The sequence below is a fragment of the Lepidochelys kempii genome, chromosome 14 (assembly GCF_965140285.1).
Source record: "Lepidochelys kempii isolate rLepKem1 chromosome 14, rLepKem1.hap1, whole genome shotgun sequence".
Lineage (NCBI taxonomy): Eukaryota > Metazoa > Chordata > Testudines > Cheloniidae > Lepidochelys > Lepidochelys kempii.
In genome coordinates this window covers 30934403-30951225 of record NC_136393.1, presented here as the reverse complement: position 1 = coordinate 30951225, position 16823 = coordinate 30934403, and the positions used below count along the sequence as shown (strand labels likewise).

Here is a 16823-nt window from a genome sequence, read left to right as displayed (position 1 = left end):
GGTGTATGGTTGCTGGTGAGTATTTGCTTCAGGTTGAGGGGCTGTCTGTAAGCAAGGACTGCCCTGTCTCCCAAGATCTGTGAAAGCAATGGGTCGTCCTTCAGGATAGGTTGTAGATCATAGAGTCATAGAATCATAGAATATCAGGGTTGGAAGGGACCTCAGGAGGTCATCTAGTCCAACCTCCTGCTCAAAGCAGGACCAATCCCCAATTAAATCATCCCAGCCAGGGCTTTGTCAAGCCTGACCTTAAAAACTTCTAAGGAAGGAGATTCTACCACCTCCCTAGGTAACGCATTCCAGTGTTTCACCACCCTCCTAGTGAAAAAGTTTTTCCTAATATCCAACCTAAACCTCCCCCACTGCAACTTGAGACCATTACTCCTTGTCCTGTCCTCTTCTACAACTGAGAATAGTCTAGAACCATCCTCTCTGGAACCACCTCTCAGGTAGTTGAAAGCAGCTATCAAATCCCCCCTCATTCTTCTCTTCTGCAGACTAAACAATCCCAGTTCCCTCAGCCTCTCCTCATAAGTCGTGTGTTCCAGTCCCCTAATCATTTTTGTTGCCCTTCGCTGGACTCTCTCCAATTTATCCACATCCTTCTTGTAGTGTGGGGCCCAAAACTGGACACAGTACTCCAGATGAGGCCTCACCAATGTCGAATAGAGGGGGACGATCACGTCCCTCGATCTGCTCGCTATGCCCCTACTTATACATCCCAAAATGCCATTGGCCTTCTTGGCAACAAGGGCACACTGCTGACTCATATCCAGCTTCTCGTCCACTGTCACCCCTAGGTCCTTTTCCGCAGAACTGCTGCCTAGCTATTCGGTCCCTAGTCTGTAGCTGTGCATTGGGTTCTTCCGTCCTAAGTGCAGGACCCTGCACTTATCCTTATTGAACCTCATCAGATTTCTTTTGGCCCAATCCTCCAATTTGTCTAGGTCCCTCTGTATCCTATCCCTGCCCTCCAGTGTATCTACCACTCCTCCCAGTTTAGTATCATCCGCAAATTTGCTGAGAGTGCAATCCACACCATCCTCCAGATCATTTATGAAGATATTGAACAAAACTGGCCCCAGGACCGACCCCTGGGGCACTCCACTTGACACCGGCTGCCAACTAGACATGGAGCCATTGATCACTACCCGTTGAGCCCGACAATCTAGCCAACTTTCTACCCACCTTGTAGATCCTTGATGATGCGCTGGAGAGTTTTTAGTTGGGGGCTGAAGGTGATGGCTAGTGGCGTTCTGTTATTTTCTTTGTTGGGCCTGTCCTGTAGTAGGTGACTTCTGGGTACTCTTCTTGCTCTGTCAATCTGTTTCTTCACTTCAGCAGGTGGCTACTGTAGTTGTAAGAATGCTTGATAGAGCTCTTGTAGGTGTTTGTCTCTGTCTGAGGGGTTGGAGCAAATACGGTTGTATTGTAGAGCTTGGCTGTAGACAATGGATCGTGTGGTGTGATCTGGGTGAAAGCTGGAGGCATGTAGGTAGGAATAGCAGTCAGTAGGTTTCCGGTATAGGGTGGTGGTTATGTGACCATTGCTTATTAGCACCATAGTGTCCAGGAAGTGGATCTCTTGTGTGGACTGCTCCAGGCTGAGGTTTATGGTGGGATGGAAGTTGTTGAAATCATGTTGGAATTCCTCGCGGGCTTCTTTTCCATGGGCCCAGATGATGAAGATGTCATCAATGTAGCGCAAGTAGAGTAGTGACATTAGGGGACGAGAGCAGAGGAAGCGTTGTTCTAAGTCAGCCATAAAAATGTTGGCATACTGTGGGGCCATGCGGGTACCCACAGCAGTGCCGCTGATTTGAAGGTATACATTGTCCCCAAATGTGAAAGAGTTATGGGTGAGGACAAAGTCACAAAGTTCAGCCACCAGGTTTGCCGTGACATTATGGGGAATAGTGGTCCTGTTGGCTTGTAGTTCATCTTTGTGTGGAATGTTGTTGTAGAGGGCTTCTACATCCATAGTGGCCAGGATGGTGTTTTCAGGAAGATCACCGATGGATTGTAGTTTCCTCAGGAAGTCAGTGGTGTCTGGAAGATAGCTGGGAGTGCTGGTAGCATAGGACCTGAGGAGGGAGTCTACATAGCCAGACAATCCTGCTGTCAGGGTGCCAATGCCTGAGATGATATATAATGCCTGGCCCAATATCTAAACAAATACTTTGCCTCAGTCTTTAATAAGACTAAAGAGGATCTTAGGGATAATGGTAGCATGATAAATGGGAATGAGGATATGGAGGTAGACATCACCATATCTGAGGTAGAAGCGAAACTCAAACAGCTTAATGGGGCTAAATCGGGGGGCCCAGATAATCTTCATCCAAGAATATTAAAAGAATTGGCACAAGAAATTGCAAGCCCATTAGCAAGAATTTTTAATGAATCTGTAAATTCAGGGGTTGTACCATATGATTGGAGAATTGCTAACATAGTTCCTATTTTTAAGAAAGGGAAAAAAAGTGATCCAAGTAATTATAGGCCTGTTAGTTTGACATCTGTAGTATGCAAGGTCTTGGAAAAAATTTTGAAGGAGAAGGTAGTTAAGGACATTGAAGTCAATGGTAAATGGGACAAAACACAACATGGTTTTACAAAAGGTAGATCGTGCCAAACCAACCTGATTTCCTTCTTTGAGAGAGTAACAGATTTTTTAGATAAAGGAAACGCAGTGGATCTAATTTATTTAGATTTTAGTAAGGCGTTTGATACTGTGCCACATGGGGAATTATTAGTTAAATTGGATAAGATGGGCATCAATAGGAAAATTGAAAGGTGGATAGGGAATTGGTTAAAGGGGAGACTACAACGGGTCCTATTGAAAGGTGAACTGTCAAGTTGGAGGGAGGTTACCAGTGGAGTTCCTCAAGGATCAGTTTTGGGACCAATCTTATTTAATCTTTTTATTACTGACCTGGGCACAAAAAGTGGGAGTGTGCTAATAAAGTTTGCAGATGATACAAAGCTGGGAGGTATTGCTAATTTAGAGAAGGACAGGGATACCCTACAGGAGGATCTGGATGACCTTGTAAACTGGAGTAATAGGAATAGGATGAAATTTAATAGTGAGAAGTGTAAGGTCATGCATTTAGGGATTAATAACAAGAATTTTAGTTATAAGCTAGGGACGCATCAACTAGAAGTAACGGAGGAGGAAAAGGACCTTGGAGTATTGGTTGATCATAGGTTGACTATGAGCTGCCAATGTGATATGGCTGTGAAAAAAGCTAATGTCGTCTTGGGATGCATCAGGAGAGGTATTTCCAGTAGGGATAAGGAGGTTTTAGTACCGTTATATAAGGCACTGGTGAGACCTCACCTGGAATACTGTGTGCAGTTCTGGTCTCCCATGTTTAAGAAGGATGAATTCAAACTGGAACAGGTACAGAGAAGGGCTACTAGGATGATCCGAGGAATGGAAAACTTGTCTTATGAAAGGAGACTCAAGGAGCTTGGCTTGTTTAGCCTAACTAAAAGAAGGTTGAGGGGAGATATGATTGCTCTCTATAAATATATCAGAGGGATAAATACCAGAGAGGGAGAGGAATTATTTAAACTCAATACCAATGTGGACACAAGAACAAATGGATATAAACTGGCCACTAGGAAATTTAGATTAGAAATTAGACGAAGGTTTCTAACCATCAGAGGAGTGAAGTTTTGGAATAGCCTTCCGAGGGAAGTAGTGGGGGCAAAAGATCTATCTTGCTTTAAGATTAAACTCGATAAGTTTATGGAGGAGATGGTATGATGGGATAACATGGTTTTGGTAATTAAATATTCATGGTAAATAGGCCCAATGGCCTGTGATGGGTTTTTAGATGGGGTAAGATCCAAGTTACCCGGGAAAGAATTTTCTGTAGTATCTGGCTGATGAATCTTGCCCATATGCTCAGGGTTTAGCTGATCGCCATATTTGGGGTCGGGAAGGAATTTTCCTCCAGGGCAGATTGGAAGGCCCTGGAGGTTTTTCGCCTTCCTCTGTAGCATGGGGCACGGGTCACTTGCTGGAGGATTCTCTGCTCCTTGAGGTCTTCAAACTACAATTTGAGGACTTCAATAGCACAGATATAGGTGTGAGGTCTTTTTTAGGAGTGGTGGGTGAAATTCTGTGGCCTGCATTGTGCAGGAGGTCAGACTAGATGATCATAATGGTCCCTTCTGACCTAAATATCTATGAATCTATGAATCTATGATGGGGCATCCAGGATTTCCAGGTTTATGGATCTTGGGTAGTAGATAGAATATCCCAGGTCGGGGTTCCAGGGGCGTGTCTGTGCGGATTTGATCTTGTACTTTTTCTGGGAGTTTCTTGAGCAAATGCTGTAGTTTCTTTTGGTAACCCTCAGTGGGATCAGAGGGTAATGGCTTGTAGAAAGTGGTGTGGGAGAGCTGCCGAGCAGCCTCTTGTTCATATTCCGACCTATTCATGATGACGACAGCACCTCCTTTGTCAGCCTTTTTGATTATGATGTCAGTGTTGTTTCTGAGGCTGTGGATGGCATTGTGTTCTGCATGGCTGAGGTTATGCGGCAAGTGATGTTGCTTTTCCACTATTTCAGCCCGTGCACGTCGGCGGAAGCACTCTCTGTAGAAGTCCAGTCTGTTGTTTCGACCTTCAGGAGGAGTCCACCCAGAATCCTTCTTTTTGTAGTGTTGGTAGAAAGGTCTCTGTGGGCTAGTATATTGTTCAGAGGTGTGTTGGAAATATTCCTTGAGTGGGAGACGTCGAAAATGGGATTCTAGGTCACCACAGAACTGTATCATGTTCGTGGGGCTGGAGGGGCCGAAGGAGAGGCCCCGAGATAGGACAGATTCTTCTTCTGGGCTAAGACTATAGTTGGATAGATGAACAATATTGCTGCGTGGGTTAAGGGAACCACTGTTGTGGCCCCTTGTGGCATGTAGTAGTTTAGAGAGTTTAGTGTCCTTTTTCTTTTGTAGAGAAGCAAAGTGTGTGTTGTAAATGGCTTGTCTAGTTTTTGTAAAGTCCAGCCATGAGGAAGTTTGTGTGGAATGTTGTTTTTTTATGAGAATATCCAGTTTTGAGAGCTCATTGTTAATCTTTCCCTGTTTGCTGTAGAGGATGTTGATCAGGTGGTTCCGCAGTTTCTTTGAGAGCGTGTGGCATAAGCTGTCAGCATAGTCTGTGTGATATGTAGGTTGTAATGGATTTTTTACCTTCAGTCCTTTTGGTATGATGTCCATCTGTTTGCATTTGGAAAGGAAGATGATGTCTGTCTGTATCTGTACGAGTTTTTTCATGAAGTTGATAGATTTCCACTCCATACGGCTAAATTCAGTGCCTTGCACCATGACAGGTTTCAGAGTAGCAGCCGTGTTAGTCTGTATTTGCAAAAAGAAAAGGAGTACTTGTGGCACCTTGTTTGATGCAATAGAGAAGGGGGAGCTGGGTTAAATGGAGATGAGGCTGAGGGCGGGACGCACGTGGATCAGCTGCTGTTGTGAGGAAATCGGGCACTGGCATCTCAGCTGTGGCTGAGGTCGTGCTGTGGCTGTGAACTCACCCGGCGGGATGCGGCTGCAAGCCGGCTTGCCTGGTGTGCGGGACCTCACCTCCTTCCCCCCGGCTGCGGTGCCGGGTGCTCTTCCCGTGGGTGAGACGCTCCCGGTCCCAACGGTCCCTGCCAGAGCCACCCGGGGCGCGGGAGGGAGGGAGGGTGCTGCTGGCTGCTCTGCGGTGGCTCGCTCGCTGCACAGCGGGGTTTGCGGGCAAGTTACAGCCACAGCCGGGCTGGGGCGAGCGGGCACCACGAGCCCAAATGGGGTGGGGGCTGGGAGGGGGAGGGCTCAGAGCTGGGGACCGAATGGGGAGTTCGAGGGGCTGGGGCCCGAATGGGGGGGCGGGGCTCGGGCTTGGGGCTGGGGACCAAATGGGGGAGGGGCTCCGAATGGGGAGAGCGGGGCCGGAATGGGGGCGGGGCTCGGGTGTGTGTCTGGGAACCGCATGGGGGCGGGGCTCCAAATGGGGGGCTCGGGCGGTGGCTGGGGACCACATGGGGAGGGCAGCACGGTGGCAGGGGCCGTTTCTTGGCCAAAGGGCGGGGATTTTGGGCCAAAGGGGGGCGATTCAGGGGGCGGGCCCTGGGCCAAAGGGCGGGGGGGGGTTCGAGAGAGCTCTCCCCCCCCCGGAAGGGAAAGGAAGGGCCAGGCAGAGGAGCGCAGGACGCTGTTTCAAGTCCCGCCCTGCCAGGAGGGGGCTGGGTCAGGAACAGGGCTGTTTCGAGCCCTAGCCCTGTCCCCTTGTGATATCCTACTCACACTTACTTCTAGGAGGATTGTGTGTGTGAGGAGGGTCTTCTCCCCCACCCCCCAGCTGGGTGCCTGTCACGGGTGGGCGAGGCCTTTAGGAGATCAGGTCTCTGAGGCCCTGGGGGGCGGAGGGGCTGATAGGAGTTAAGGGGGTTTAATCATCATGGCACCGCCTCTGGCAGGGGGTTGGGCTGCTGGGCAGGCAACGAGAAACCACAAATCGCCTCCCCCACCCCTGACCTGTCCTGCTTGGTCCCTCTCGGTTTCAGATCGGCTGGAGAGTCTGGAGCAGGGACGGGGAGCCAGGGCCAGGACCTCTGCCTCGGCTTTGCTGCTGCCAAATCGGACCCACTCCGACCGAGAGGAGCCGACCCCAGCCCAGCACCTGCAGCAGCGTCTGTGGCCTGAGTGTTGCTGAGAGAGACAATAGGGACAGCAACTGGGGCTGCTGAGAGCGAAGAGCCGCTGCAGGAGTTGTGTGTTAATGGCAATGGACACCTGGAGACTGGAGGGAACCCAGGTAATGGGGCATCTCTGCCTGTGAGCAGGCTGGAGAGAGACACTGAAACTGCCCGGGGTGCTGGAAGGGGGCGTGGCCCTCCCGCTTTTTGTCACTGGCCCCTCCCCTCCCCCCCCCTTCCCCCTGAGGTCCCCCCACCCCGCCTCTGGCTGGCAGCTGGAGTCCAGGCAGTTGCAGGGAGCCGTGGATGACCCTCCACTTGCCTGGGGTGGGGGGTAGAGAGCAGCCCCTGGTCCGTATCCCTCCCCCCAGGCTCCCTGCCCAGAGCAGGGGGAGGGTCTGTAGTTCCCCACAGCGGCAGCTCTTACCATGGCCCGGCTGCTGCTCTGAGGCCCTGCTACCCAGCCAGAGCTGGATCTTGGTAACAGCCCCAGGGTAGCTCTAGGGAGCCATGGACCCTCCATCTGCCCTTGGAGGTGGGGGGGGGTCTGCCTGACACTCAGGGCTCCTCTCCCAGAGCGTCTGAGGGAAGGAGCAATCGACAGAACGGTGCATGTTCCAGGGCAGCTCCAGCCCCGGTGCTGTCAGTGAGACGTGTCCTCCCAGCCCTGCCTGACGGGTCTTTCTGTTTCAGACCCTCCTTGTAACTGCCAGAAAAGTCCAACCTGTGGAGTTGTGGTTGCACTGATAGTTGTATCGTCTGCTTTGATCGCTGCCATCATTGCTCTGGCAGGTGAGTTCCCAGCTTCCGCCCCGCTCCCTTCCCCTCCATCTACGATCTCCGTGCATCCCATTCCCCCGTGACCTACCACGCTCACTTTCTCCTCCCGGCCTGTCTGGCTTCTGCCCCTGGGACAGAGGATTCCTGGGGGATGTTCCTCCCCAACCTTCCTCCTGCTCCGTCCCAGACCCCTGCACCTGGGCACTTTCTGTGTCGGGACGATCTGACTGACATTAGCCCCCCCCAGCCCATCTCTGAGCACTTTGGACCCAAGTCGCCTTTGCCATGTGCCATGAAGCAGTCCCTGTCCAGGGTGTCCAATGGGACAGGGTGCAGCGCATCCCTGAGCCCTTTGCCTTCCCTGTGTTGCTCTGAGGTTACCAGCCTGGCCTTCCTGGATCTTCAGGTCACGCCTGTGGCCGGGCGGCAGGTGCTGCAGTGTTATTGAAATGAGCCGGAGAACTCAGTCTAGACCCCTCCACCAGCGCAGTGTGGAAACCCCCCAATCGCTGAGCGTGGCCATGAAGGCTCCCATAGCACCATTCACACCCCCGGCTGCCCAGACAGCGTGTGCTCGTGCAGAGGGTGTCTGTTTGCGGTGAACATGAACCCTGCTGTATCCCCCTGTTGTCTGGAGTAGGGCGTGCTGGAGACTGTCGGGGGTGGGATTTTTCTATTGCCCTGGGATCTGATCACTGGGCCCCAGGAGGGTTTAGCAGCTGGCAGAGGGGATTGAATCCAGGTCTGTCTGCATTAGGAATCCTCTGTGCCGATGTCATGACATCCGTGCAGTTGAATTGGTGCAAACCGCTAAAGGAGACGCACTGCACTGGTGCACAAAGCAGCTTGCCTTGGTGCAGTTCGCTGCAGGAAGTTACCAGAGCGAGCTGCACTGCTCCAGCGCATCTCCAGGAGGTGTTTGCCCTGATGTCACTGCGTCACTGTGATTATACTGGTGCAGCTTGCTCTGATACAGATGGGCCCTGAATCCCAGCTCCCTGCTGTAATGGCAGGCTGTTGCAATGGGCAGCATTGGCTCTCACTGTGTAAGGTGGGAATCTGTGAGCTTAGGGTTGGTTACACACCTGCAGGTGCAGGGAGCTCTGTAGAACATGTGGCATCTGACCTGGAGATGGATGGTGGAGACAGCCTGTGCCATCAACTGTTAGTCACTGACTTCTCTGCTCAGTTCAGTAGGGCAGAGGTGTGGGCTACCGTGCACTGGACAGTTAAATCTAGAGGGTCAGACATGCCTTGTGCGTGAGTGAACACATGCTCGTTTTCTGATCACCGCTGCCACGTTTCCTAACTCTTCCCTACTTAGAGTGTCTGTTCCTCGCTGAGCGCCAGCCACATGGGAAGGCTTGAAAACCAGCTACCGAGTTACTGTGGTGCAAAAAAAAAGTGATGTGCTCAAAAACGTCTGGAGGGGTTTGAGTCCGACTCCTCTCAACTAGACAGGCCTTCCAAATCCTCTTTGGTGTCACTTAAGGGTGACCCCACTGCTGCTCTTTCATGGCTCTGAAAGGGTTACACTGCTGTGAGGCCTTACAGAAAGTGCCTTTCTTGCTGCTGTGTTTGGGGAGAGAAAAGTCTGCAGGTAGGAGGTGAATTAAGTTCCATCATTCCTGGCCCACAGTGCAACAGGTCACTTCCGGTTGCTGTGGTTTCTGGCGCCCCCTTGTGGCTTTCATGTCCCTGCTTGAAAGTTCCCAAGTTCTTCTCAGTTGTTCACCTGCCGTTTGTTGCTAGGTTGAACGTCAAGCTGTTGATCTTGTGCCTGGGGTGAAATGCTCTGAGCTGTGTCAGTCCCTCCCAGGCTGGGAGTGTCCCTGGAATCCTTCTTGCCAGGCAAATTTACTGTGACAAACATCTCCATCCTCCTGTGTCTGATTGCCGTGGACCAGCCCCAGCTGGGGGTCCCAGTAGACTTGGCAAGCAGGTCAATTGACTGCCTGTTTGGCCGCAGTCAAATACTCCAGCAAGAACCCTGAGGGTAGGTGGCAGCCTGCCTTTTTGATTGCGTCTTGGAGTCTCACTTGTGTTTTTCAGAACTTGGTTTCATTGTTTCGCCTTTTTTTTCTGAGTTAAAATAACTTAGTGAAATACATTTTTTAAAAAAAATTACTTAGATACGTATCTATTGAAAGCTAAACCTACTGGAGACAATGACGTCTTGCTCTTTTTTGTTACTGTTCTGATAAATTGGTATTTTAAAATATCTGACCACTCTTTGACACTCAATTGACCAATTTTTGTACCAGTCAAATGCCCAATTCGAGGTGTAACTCTTACCCTCCATGTGACTGTCTCATTCTCAGTGCTGACATCTCAGCTTTCATCAGCTGATCTGTGCCCCCTGCTGGCCCCTTGTGCCCGGACGGCTGGATGGGATACCAAGGGAAATGCTACTATTTCTCAGAGAGGGAAGGGAGCTGGACCGACAGCCAGAGCCGCTGCTCTGCAGCGGGTGCCTCCCTGGCTGGGATCGACAGTGAGCAGGAAACGGTGAGAGACTCTCGAATTGCCAGACACTGATCTTGGCACAGTGGTGGCTGCTGAAGTAGGACCTGGGCTCTGCCCCGTGGGGTGAGGAGCAGCTCTGAGCCCTCCCGTGCTGGGAGGCCAGAGTGAATGAACTTCCAGCGGCTGAACGCCAGCCCTGGCTGGGCCCAGGGCCCTACTGTCTGTGTGTGATCACAGGGATTGCCCATTCTCAGCTGCCCCCTCCCCAAATAGGGAGACAGCTTCTGTCTAGGGCAGGGCTGGCTCAGGCATCTCCTGGCCTGCTGGCTGCTGGAGTGGGACTGAGAACCCAGCCAGTGCTCCTGTTGTGGGGATGGGAAAGGAGCAGCCAGCTGAGGAGGGGGGAGGAGGGGATCCTCTCACATTGACCGCTCCCACTTCAGCTTGACTCGCTCCCTCCTTCTGCCTTGTTGTGGTGAGTGGGGAATGATCTGTGAGAAGAGAGGTCTCTGCAGAGAGCTTAGACCCAGCAGCTCCCCCCAGCCCAGGGGGACTTGGGGTGCGGGTGACTGGACTGGGTGGGGCTGCTCTGTGCAGGGGGAGGGTTAATACTGCTTGGGTGATCTTGTACTTTGCAAAAGGGAGGGGAAACACCCCCCCCGCCGAAAATAAACTGAGCACCCTTCAATATGGGGGGAGGGATAGCTCAGTGGTTTGAGCATTGGCCTGCTAAACCCAGGGTTGTGAGTTCAATTCTTGAGGGGGCCATTTAGGGATATGGGGCAGAAATGTGTTGGATCATTTAATTGGGAATGGGGGTGGAACTAGAAGATCTCCTGAGGTCCCTTCCAACCCTGATACTCTGTGAATATGAGACTGGGATTCTCTGCGGCACAGAGCCCTGGAGGAGGGGGGGGAAGCACCGGAGCTGGGGCTGATACCTGCTGTCCCTCGGCTTTCTTGAAGGCGTTCCTGCTGCGCCATAAGGGTGTCCGGGACCACTGGATCGGCCTCCGGAGGGAACAGGGTCAGCCCTGGAAATGGACCAACGGCACCAAATTCAACCACCTGTGAGTCTCTCTCACCCCTCTGGACTAATTCCCTGGGCTGGGGATTCTGGTGTCTGAGCGGTTTGAGCTCAGGTCGATCCACCATTCAGTGCTAGTGAAACCACCAGACACGACCCTGGTCCGTTCGCGTCCTGCGTGTATCGGAGACCGATGGGAGCCGGCGTGTCCCTGAACTCTCGGCTCCTCCCCGCAGCACGGTGCTGGGCCGGAGACAGAGCCCGCCATAGCCAGAGGTGCCCTCGCAGCGCGCTGGGATTTCAGCTGGGACACTCGCTGTTCTCCCCCAGCCCTCTTCAGCAACGTCCCTGGGGTGTCTGACCCCCCCCGCCCCCCTGGGGAAAGGAGGCAGCAGGGAGCTCAGGTTAACAGTGGCTGCTAGAGAGGGCAGCATGCCGAGCACTGCATGGCAGGTACAGGTCTCGCTGGGGATTGCAGTCGGCAGGTTTGAGTGACTTGGCTGGTGAGGCCTCTGAATTGTCAGAGCCACATTCTGAGGCTGCCAAAAATTTGTGAGAACCCTGGCTGTAGAAAGTGTTAGGATTTTGTTTTCTATGTAACCATTACTTTCCAGTATTTGCAGAAAGAAAAAGAGGACTTGTGGTACCTTAGAGACTAACCAATTTATTTGAGCATAAGCTTTCGTGAGCTACAGCTCACTTCTTTGGATGCATTCAGTGGAAAATACAGTGGGGAGATTTATATACACACAGAACATGAAACAATGGGTGTTACCAGTATTTATTCACTCTCGCTTGCATCTCTGTTCTTTGATAATAAACTCATTCCTGTTTTCTGTATATCTAAGTGCTGTGTTCTAAATAGAGTGGTTGGCCTGAATTGAATCTTACAAGCTGCTGTGGACCGCGCCTGTGGGATTAGAGTCACAGTTCTGCGTGTGCTCTGTGGAACAGGCTGAGCACTCCCGAGGGACGCTCAGAGGCTTTGGGGGTGTCGATCGCTAACCTGTACACAGAGAGCGAGGCCTGCAGGGGGCTGGAAGGTCAGGCTTGCACTGCCAGGGGTGGTGGTTTCAGAGAGCTGACCCATGGCAGGCCTGGACAAGGCTCCCCCAAAGGTGCCTCGTATGCTTGCTATGAATCACTCAAACAGGCACATGTCCCCGGCTCATTCCACCCCTGCACCCCACAGGTACAACCCACACAAGGCATTTGACCAGAGTGAAGAGAACACCTGCAGTGCCCTGTCACCTGATGCGCTGAATTTGCCTCTGAGCCCATTTTCCCTGCCAGCTTGGGACTCCAGAACCCTGCCTTCTTGAGCCAGACATGCTTGCCAGCTGCAAACACAGACCCAGGTCTGGGCTACACCCCCAACGCTGCAGACTTTAACCCAAAACTGCTCAGCAGGTCACCTGTCTCCAGCACCCAGCTCCCAATGGGATCCAAACCCCAAATAAATCTGTTTTACTCTGTATAAAGTTTATACAGGGTAAACTCAAATTGTCCACCCTCTATAACACTGATAGGGAGAGATGCCCAGCTGTTTGCTCCCCCAGGTATTAATCACTTACTCTGGGTTAATTAATAAACAAAAGTGCTTTCATTAAATATAAAAAGTAGGATTTAAATGGTTTCAAGTAATAACAGACAGAACAAATAAGTTACCAAGCAAAATAAAACAAAACACGCAAGTCTAAGCCTAATACATTAAGAAATGGAATACACGTAAATCTCACCCTGATAAGCTTCTTTCCCAGACTGGACTCTCTCCAGTCTGGGCCCAATCCTTTCCCCTGGTACAGCCTTGTTCCAGCTCAGGTGGTAACTCGGGGATTTCTTATGACTGGCAGCCCCCTTTGTTCTGTTCCACCCCCTTTTATATCTTTGGCACAATCCTCTCGTGTTCTCTCTGGGTTCCCACCCCTGCTTCTAAATGGAAAAACACCAGGTTAAAGATGGATTCAACTATCATGTGACATGTTCACATGTCCTGTGAGCCCCCCTCCATTCTTTCAGGACTGGCCTGCACCTATGCAGTGAAGGCTTGCAGGTGAACAGAGCCATCTACAGTCAGTTGTCCTAGCTAATGGGAGCCATCAAGATTCTAAGCCACCATTAATGGCCCACACTTTGCATAACTACAGTAGGACCTCAGAGTGATATCTCATATTCCTAATTTCAGATACAAGAATGACACATTCATACAAATAGGATGAACACACTCAGTAGACTTGTAAGGTATCATTACAAAGCTTATAGAGACCTTCTGCATAAAGCATATTCCAGTTACTACATATTCACACTTAAACATTTTTATAAAGCTTATGAAGTGCAATGTCACAGGGTCAATACCCTCAGAGGATGCCTGCAGATAGAGGCTTCCCTGGCTGGTGGAAAGGCCTCAACTGCCCTGCTTCCCATGGCCAGAATGCATTGTAGTACAGCTATTCTCAGCTTACCTGGGCCTATGTGGAGCGGAATGTACATTAGAGCAGCCCCAAGGCTGCTCTGACTTAGACATGGTCAGCACAAAGCCTGATGATCATTTGTCTACTCTCCGATCAGCACTGGCTGCCAGTGAGTTGGCCACCCAGGAAGCCTAGCCCCTGGCCCTTCCCCTTGTGCCTGAGGTCCCGCCACTCCCCTTCTGCCCCCTCCCTCCCCTTTTACCTGCCTCTCCCCCGCAGGAGCCCAAAGCACCCTCACCACAGCCCACAGCCCCAGCACTGGACGGCAGAGGTCGGGGGGCGAGACCCCAGCCCCGGGGCACTGCAACCTCAGTGCCCACAGCCCCATGATACCTGCTGCCCATGCTGATCACACTGTCTGGATTGAAGAGATTTGATGCACGTTACCCTACTGTACCTGTATCGTGTCCGAATCCCAGAGCTGTTGGCATGATGACACCACTGGAAACGGAACATTCATTCATCCCTAAATCTGCTCAAAGTTTGTAAGTGCAAAGAAGAAAGGAAAAATAAAATATATATAAGAGAACCCCTGAGATGCCTAGCTCTGTAAACAGTGAGAGGTGAGGAAGCCCCTCTCGTGTGGGTGCATCGTATGGTGCCATATGCACACCCAGCACTTCTCAAATCCCAGATGTTCTAATCCACGTCCATCTCCTCATCCTCCCATTCTCCCATCTCCTCCACCTCCATCTCCTCCATGTCGCTGCTGTCAGGCTCGTCCTGGGGCTCCGTCGTGGCCTTGGCTTTTGGGCTATCTGCTGCTCCGTAGAAATCCCTGGCAGCATCTCCCATTGGCAGCTGCAATGTGATATTCACAGCAAAGTACGAAGCATGGTTGAAATCTACAATCCAAGCACAGAGCCCCGCGGCTGGGTTAGAGGCCAAGTGCACAGAGGTTTGTGCTGCTTATGCAGGTGGAGGGATGAAGGCAAAAACATGAAACTAGGAACCGAATTGGACAACCGTTTCAGTGTAGACAAAGATCTCATGCCCCTCAATCTGACCAGCAGCTCTCTGCTAGCCCAGTTTTGTCAATACTCCTCAGTCCCACCCCAGAGCCCACTGTGGTTCTGGCCCTAGGTCACCCCAGACAGCTCTCTTGATTCTCTTCACTCCTTCTGTGGCAGATACAGGATACACAGCGGGGCGGTGAGCGGGTTTCCTTGGCACTCACTTCGAGTGAGCTCCATAACTCAAGGCTTCACCGTTCATTAGTAACACGCCAGTTGCAACCCCACACCAGCCAAACCCATTGCAGCGCCAGCAGGGCTTCCGGAGGCTATTTCTTCCCCTGTGGCCCGTGCAGCAAAAAAGTTTTACTCAATATTTTAAGCCACCCAAAAAAAAAAAAGGGGGGGGGTGCTGTATTTTTTTTTAAACCCAGCCTGTTGGGGTTTTCTGTTTTTTTTTTCTGCCCCAGGAGCCAGGTATTTCCATTCTCCAAGCAGAGGTTTTCAGAGCTACCTAAGGATACACAGTTCATCATAAGCCATGAAATCCTCTTTAAAAGCTTCCTAGTGCCCTGACTGGGAGTGATCCGCTGGGGTTGACCCTGTGACCTCTGGAAAGCCTCTAACAGAGCTGAGTAAGGAAAATATACTCAGTTGATCCCAGCGAGCAACCTGCCCACATGCTGCAGAGGGAGGCGAAACATCCCCTAGGTCCATGCCAATCTGACCTGGGAGAAAATTCCTTCCCTACCCCACATATGGTGATCACTTAAACCCTGAGCATGTGAGCAAGACCCAGCCAGCAAAGCCCCTTAGAGAAAGAAAGCTTGGTACCACTCCAGAGCATTGGCCCACACTATTCAGTGTTCCACCTCCAGCGGGGGCCAACTCCAGTGCTTCAGAGGATGGAAACAACACACATCCTCCCCCCAACCCAGAATACACTGGCGAGGAAAATCCCTTCCTGACCCCTGCAGGTGACCAGCTGAAGCAAGAGACTTGGTACCTGTCATAAATATAAAGGGAAGGGTAAACCCCTTTAAAATCCCTCCTGGCCAGAGGAAAAATCCTCTCACCTGTAAAGGGTTAAGAAACTAAATGTAACCTCGCTGGCACCTGACCAAAATGACCAATGAGGAGACAAGATACTTTCAAATGCTGGGAGGAGGGAGAGAAACAAAGGGTCTGTGTCTGTCTGTATGCTGCTTTTGCCGGGGATAGACCAGGAATGGAGTCTTAGAACTTTTAGTAAGTAATATAGCTAGGTATGTGTTAGATTATGATTTCTTTAAATGGCTGAGAAAAGAACTGTGCTGAATAGAATGACTATTCCTGTCTGTGTACCTTTTTTGTAACTTAAGGTTTTGCCTAGAGGGATTCTCTATGTTTTGAATCTAATTACCCTGTAAGGTATCTACCATCCTGATTTTACAGAGGTGATTCCTTTACTTCTATTAAAAGTCTTCTTGTAAGGAAACTGAATGCTTTTTCATTGTTCTAAGATCCAAAGGTTTGGGTCTGTGGTCACCTATGCAAATTGGTGAGGATTTTTACCAAACCTTCCCTGGGAAGTGGGGTGCAAGGGTTGGGAGGATTTTGGGGGGGGGAAGATGTGTCCAAACTACGTTTCCCAGTAAACCCAGTTAAAGTTTGGTGGTGGCAGTGGAAATCCAGGGTCAAAGGATAAAATTAATTTGTACCTTGGGGAAGTTTTAACCTAAGCTGGTGAAAGTAAGTTTAGGATGTTTTCATGCAGGTCCCCACATCTGTACCCTAGAGTTCAGAGTGGGGGAGGAACCTTGACAGGACCATAAGACATATACCAGTCAAGACCCTCAGGGTTGCCCAGTCCACCCCCATCCCACAAGCAACCCTCTCATACAGTCACACTCAAATGTGTCCAATGCTCTCTTAAAACTAATAAAGTTTGCCCCTATTGGGAAGCTGTTCCAGAACCTCCCTCCTCAGATGGTTAGAAACTTTCTAATCTCCAGCCTGAACTTGTTCTTGGCCAGTTGATCCGCCTTTGTTCTTGTGCCTACATTGTCCTTTAGCTAGAACAGCTCTCCACCCTCTCTGGTGTTTACCCCGATGTATTTATGGAGAGCCATCAGATCCCCTCTCAGCCTTTGTTTTGCTAGACTAAACCAGCCCAGCTCTCCCAGCCTTCTCTCATAAGACAGGCCCTCCATTCCCTGATCATCCTGAGAACTCTTCTCTGCATCTGTTTCACTCTGAATTCATCTTTCTCGAATGACCAGAATCGTACACAGGATTCTAGAGGAGGGCTCTCCAGGGCCATGTACTTTAGTACTTCTCTGTCTCGACTGGAAGTGCCTCAGCTGATGCATCCTAGCATCACCTTTGCCTTTTTCATGGCCACATCACATGGGTGGCTCAGTCACCCTATAATCGATCAACACATCAAGGTCTCGCC

The 16823-nt window shown here is 50.9% G+C and overlaps 1 protein-coding gene across 4 annotated transcripts in view; it reads left to right on the top strand.

Moving 5' to 3' along the window:
* LOC140898230 (uncharacterized) overlaps positions 1 to 11848 on the top strand; it is a 72391-nt gene extending 60543 nt beyond the window's left edge. For all 4 annotated transcript variants that reach the window (XR_013634619.1, XR_013634616.1, XR_013634617.1 and 1 more), the window contains 4 exons: positions 6558 to 6808; positions 7383 to 7481; positions 9791 to 9977; positions 10902 to 11848. The gene's annotated coding sequence lies outside the window, so the exon portion shown is untranslated. The remainder of the gene's footprint in view (positions 1 to 6557; positions 6809 to 7382; positions 7482 to 9790; positions 9978 to 10901) is intronic.
* Positions 11849 to 16823: the final 4975 nt, after the last annotated feature.